This window comes from Panicum virgatum, chromosome 5K (genome assembly GCF_016808335.1).
Source record: "Panicum virgatum strain AP13 chromosome 5K, P.virgatum_v5, whole genome shotgun sequence".
NCBI classification, from domain to species: domain Eukaryota; kingdom Viridiplantae; phylum Streptophyta; class Magnoliopsida; order Poales; family Poaceae; genus Panicum; species Panicum virgatum.
This window is the reverse complement of record NC_053140.1, coordinates 21718730-21724744: the sequence shown is the minus strand read 5'-3', so window position 1 is coordinate 21724744 and position 6015 is coordinate 21718730. Positions and strand designations below refer to the sequence as shown.

Genomic DNA, 6015 nt, shown 5'->3' with positions numbered 1-6015 from the left:
GAAGTCTGAAACTCCCTGGTGCCAGCTGATCTAGTTTAGATACTACACAAACAAAGTCGCTCATGCAACCGAGGTTGGATCCTTTTTGTGGAAAGATATTCTAAGACTTAATATTATTTACAGAGGAGTTTCTAAATGCTCACTAAGAGATGGATCTACTGTGACCTTTTGGGATGATCTCTGGTCGGACAACATCTTGTCAACCAAGTATCCAAGGCTCTATTCCTTTGCAATTGACCAAAATATTTCAGTCAAAAGGATCATGCAGGCTGAGGATCTTGCTAGCCTATTTCTCCTGCCTTTTTCAGAGCAAGCTTTTCTGGAACTGCTTTCACTTCAGACAGACTTGCAACAGATTGCCTATGATGTCACTACACCAGATACATGGCTTTTCTCATGGGGTAAGTGCAAATACTCCTCCAGGCAATTCTACAACCTGGGCTTTACTCATCTTGCAGTTCCACCCATCTTTACATGGGTTTGGCAATCAAAATGCTCACCTCGGCTCAAATTCTTCGCATGGTTGATACTAATGGATAGATTGAATACAAAGGTGATGCTTCAGAGGAGAAACTATAATGTACAACCCAATAATTACTGTGTCATGTGCCAAGATCAGATTGCTGAAGATGCCTCCCATCTCTTCTTTGATTGCCCCTTTGCTGTGATCTATTGGCAAAAGATTGGCATCACCTGGATCAACAATGACGATATCATCTCCCGGCTGGTTTATGGATGCAATAATCTAGGTCTCACTTTCTTCATTGAACTGTTCATCATCGCGGCTTGGGAAATATGGAATCTACATAATGGGAAAAATTTTGAAGGAAAACAAGTCAGCTTGCAAATTTGGATCGTGAGATTCAAAGAACAAGTTCTTCTTCAACTGAATCGGATCAGAGAAGAACAAAGACCCATAGTTTTACAATGGCTAAATACGATGTTGTAATCTCCCGCCTCCCTTTTCTTTCTTGTAAATTTCCTCTGTAAGTATTTCTTGTCTTTTTTATAATTAATTGAAAAGTGATGTGGGGATCTCCCCCACAGTTTTGGTGTCAAAAAATATGAGAGGGATCTTAGTGTCGACTTCCATGTCGATGATGACAAAATCAACGGGGACAAAGAAATTCTGTATTTTCACCGGAATATCTTTGGCGATCCCCGCGGGATGACAGATCGATTGGTCTTCTAGCTGCAAACACATGGCAGTAGGAGCAAGCGCATGATGGTTGAGTTTATCATAAATTACCTTTGGCATGACGCTGATGCTTGCTCGCAAATCGCAAAGAGCGTGCTTAAAGTGTTGAGCTCCGATGGAACATGTGATGGTGTGGCATCCTGGTTTCTTCTTCTTCTCCAGGAGAGGGTTGAGTATAGCTATGCTACACTCACCTGTAAGCTACATGACCTCGGTGATCGCAGGACCCTCTTGTTGCCAAGGATATCCTTGAGATACTTGGTGTACGTGGGATCCTACACGGTGTCAAGAAGTGGTATATTGCCATAAAGCTTCTTGATTACCTCGATGAACTTGCCGAATTGCTCGTCGGCCACCGGCCTCCTTTTCCACTCTAGAAACGGCAAGGTGGTTGTATCGTGGTACTTTTGGGAAGCTCTTGGGGCTTCCTCGGTGTCTTTCGGGTAGCAATGTTGTTGGATTCTTCGGCCTCCTCTAACACCCCGTCTTCAGCATTGGTATTCCTGGCAGTTACGTTCTTCTGCCGTTTACCTGCATCCTGCGCAAGATGTGGTATATGTGCGGATTGTCTTGCCCGCACAGTTACCGCATTTACACTTTCTTTCGGGTTCACATCCGGTTGCCCGGATTGCTTCCCCATGTTATGGTTAAGGCAGGATGAGGCCAGCTGATTTACTTTAGTTTCTACCATTTTATTGAAACTCAGCTGATTTTCAATAATAGAGTTAAACCCATCTAGTTGCACAACCAAAGATTCAAGAATTTTATCATTAGAAAGGAATTTCTCACTAATGTTATCATTGATTTGTTTTTGGCCGTACATGTAGTCTTTAAGCGAGGGCTGAAAACTATTATTAAAGTTGTTACCTTGCTATTGGCCGGAGGGGAGGTCGGGCTTAGAATTCCAACCATGCTGAGGACGGCAGTCTAAGTCATCGGGAGTGTCGTTCCCAATGGAGTTCTCGTCCTCTTGAGTTAACGGGCAAGATTTGCCCAAGTGTCCAGTATTGCCGCATTTCTCACATGTCATCCGTGACTCAGTAATCTGGTTGACCTCCTGGTGTGGAGATTCCAGCTTTTTCAGGAGAAGATCCATCCTGACTGCCAGCATATTGACACTGCAAATTCATGTATTCCTTTTGCACGGGCCGGCTGCCTATCTCCCTTCCAACTCTGGTTGGAGGAAATCTTGTCGATGAGCGGTCTAACTCCTGCAACATCGAGAGAGAAGAATGCTCCTCCCGCTGCTGCATCAATGTGATCTTGTGATCGCTGGTTCAGGCCATGGAAGAAGTTCTGAATAATCAGCCACTCTTCTATGCCGTGGTGTGGACATGCTGCAATGTATTCCTTAAGATGTTCCCAGGCTTCCGGGACTGTCTCATCCTGGAGTTGTCAAAAACTGGAAATCCTGTTCCAAAGGGCGTTGGTTTTGCCCATCGGAAAGTACTTGACCAGAAAAGCATTGGAGCACGCATCCCAAGTGTCGAATGCTTATTTGTAGGTGTAGAACCATGTCTTTGCTTTCCCAAGAAAAGAGAATGGGAATAGTTGAAGACAAATATTATCCATCGTAGTGCCTTTTGGGTTGATTATGCTGCTCACTTCTAGAAAATTCTGAAGATGAGCATTGGCATCCTCTGATGCCTTCCCGCACAAGGGACTTGCTTGGACCATGTTGACAAGCCCAGTCTTTATCTCAAAGCCATCAATTCCTTGAATATTGGTCAGTCTAGTAGGGATATGGCTATTGGACGGGGCTTAGAATTGACGGAGTGTCTTCTGAGCCATGGGCATTGAAGCTGGCGTTGTCAAACCTTGATCCTAAGCAAATTTCTTCTTGTTGGATGACTATGCATCAAATAATTCACCCAATTCTTTCTGGACTTTAGTTGAAGTGATATGGTAGATCGAAACTGGTCCAGCACTGCTCTGCAGATATCACAAAGATATCGAGAGCAATGGTAATCCTGCTAAAATTAGCAGTGATAAATCAGTAAAATTGATCAAACTATTCAACGATATCTTTAGCCAATTGCTTCACCAGCAACGACGCCAGAAATGCTTGTTGGCGTTTCTTAAGCCCGATAGAATATGTATTCTGCAAGCGCACAGAATCATTAATGTAGCACTTCACCTTGGAGTATTCCAGGGTATCGTAATATCCTCAGGGAAGCACTATGGTAAAGAGTACCGAAGAATCGAATGACAAACTTTACTAGAGATATCAACCGACTAACTTAGTGGGGGTAAGCCTGATAGATAGATAACATAATGGCCAACGATGACCGTTTAACACAGGAGACTCTAATCCTTAGAAAGGTAAGCAGCTGGGAGGACAACGAACGAGAAAGACTCCTAATACACTTCTAGACTATTGAGCTAGCCTCTCTAGACTAAACCTTGTTTCTAACTAGTTATCGGGAACCTAGACCTTACTTCGGCAGCTGGAAGAGGAAGGACTTCAGAATGGGGTGAGAGGGGAGTCCAACGGCAACCTGCAACTCCTGCTATGAAAGCACCCGAACGTGGTGGACTACGAGGGACGGACAGGGCTGTCACTACCTACCGCCTACCACAACGGTACCGTGGGTTGGAACACACTTTCTAGCTAACACTGAGCTCAGACACCATGTCCGTACTCGGTGTTAGGATTTCTCTTTTCATGTTCAAGAGAAATCCCCCTCAACCTAGGGAACTGACTTGAGCTCCCTAGTCCGTGCAAGAAAACCCATAAGGTAAGATCCTGATAAACAAGAGAGATACAAAGCCTAAGCTTGAGGACTTACTTCCGCACACAAGCAAGACAACTTGAGAAGGTAATAAATGCGGAAAGTAAAGCTGACTCAAAAAGATAAAGAAGATAACATATATTAATAAAGTCAAATGAAAAGATACATGAGCTATACCCGACTTCCGATGACGACTCCGGAATCCTGAGATAAACTCGACTCGACTCTAACTCCCAGACTACCTAACCTACTATAGAAAGTAAAAGTGAGAAGAGATAGCTCCTTTTGGTGTGTGTTGAGAGTGAGGGATGGGGGTCCTATTTATAGTAGTTAGAGGTCGGTATTTGGCCGAGGCGTCGGTTGTACGCAAGAGGGTCGGTTGACATAGCTTCCACGCGAAGGTGAGCTCGAGAGGCTGCAAAGTGGGGCCGGCAGGCCTATCCTAGGCTGGCCGGCCTAGGATTCTCTCCATTTGGCATCGACCTTATTGTGGACGCTCCTGGTCCTCTCTAGATGGCGGTGGATGGTTGCTTCACTTTGTCGCTTCAAACTGATAGGCCAGCCGGCCTCATTTAGGCCTTTCTGTCCATTCTTTTGTATTTGCTTGTATACCCAGTGCATAGGGTTCCATTGGAGGGTCCCTGATGGTCCTGTGGCATGGGACAATGTGGTTGGCAATGGTGCCGGGCCGGCCGGCCTAGGTGAGGCTGGCCGGCCTGCATCCTCTGGACGCCACGAGTCCGAAACTTGTAATTTGCATAACTTTTGCGTCCGGACTCCGAATTAGGTGATCCAAATGTCCAATTCAATCATCTCGACGAGCTCTTCAACATGGCATTGTCAAATTTGGCATTTGATAATGTTCATAATGGTGTCATCTTATATCCATGTTTCACCATCCTTGTAGATGCTCCATTTAGTATTGCTTCTTGCATATTCTGAGAATAATCCTGCGAAACATCTCAAACCACCAAAACTTGTGGAACTTGTTAGGATTAGGTAAAATATGTATAGAACATGATGCAAAACTCAAATTATTCCCGAGAAGTTGACGGTCAAAATGGGAAATAATGGCCGTCAACAATACCTCTGTGCCAAAGAAGCTTATTCTTGTTTGATCATTTCAAGTTCTTGAGTTAAAGCCTTGATAACTTACTTGAACCTCCTCTTCCTTGGTCTTTTCATTGCTTTTGGCCATCAAGAACTTGTGATCAACATCACTTAAAGATGTTGGCCTTGCTGAAACTGGTGCTTGTCTTGATCGCCTTCGGGAGCATTTCTTGCTCTTTTTCTTCTGGTTCCTGGTCAGACCGTCTGACTGGTTCCAATAGGGAACCAGTAGACTCAGTTGATTCTGCTCCTTGATCTTCGGGAGGAGTCATAAGATGATGAGTGTATGTTTCTAAAATTGTACACTCCTCTAGTTACTCCTCTTCTTCTTCTTGATCTTCATCGTCACCTTCTTCTTCACATATTGACTCAATGAACTTCCAAAGATGATGGGCATCAAATCGTGTCTCTTTCAACTTATCCTCCTTGTGTATAAGATCTGATAGTTCTCTGTCCATGTTCTTAAACAAGAGGTTAACGACACGACGATTGTTGACTAAGCATTTCATCTCCTCATTTGACAATTTGAACAAATTGTCAAAGTCATTGGGAAGAATGCTTTCGTCAACAATCTGCTCAAAGGAAGGACCCATGGTCCTTAAAATATTAGGTACATGAGCTGACCAAGAAGAGTGGCTCAAATGGAACCTCACAAGTAGTCGACATCGCGATTCTCCAAGCGGTGAAGCTTCAATCCGGAGACCAAAGCTCTGATATCAATTGAAAGGACCTCGGATGTCGCCTAGAGGGGGGGTGAATAGACATTCAACATATTCTGCAAATTTCAACACTTAAACACACTGTCAGCACACTGACCGGTCGGACCGGTCAGGCGGACCGGTCAGACCGGTCCAACTCTTAGACTGCTGAACAGAACAGCCAACCGGACAGACCGGTTGGAGAGGCCGGTCAGACCGGTCACACGCAGAACCTGCACAAAATTAGAGTTTCTCGCCTCCTCGAGCTCTAGCACAA

General features: G+C 44.6%; 1 non-coding gene across 1 annotated transcript; it reads left to right on the top strand.

The window, feature by feature from the left end:
• Positions 1–2516: 2516 nt before the first annotated feature.
• Positions 2517–2623, top strand: LOC120710948. Its single transcript, XR_005690115.1, has one exon. It is a non-coding gene; the product is annotated as a small nucleolar RNA R71 (small nucleolar RNA).
• Positions 2624–6015: the final 3392 nt, after the last annotated feature.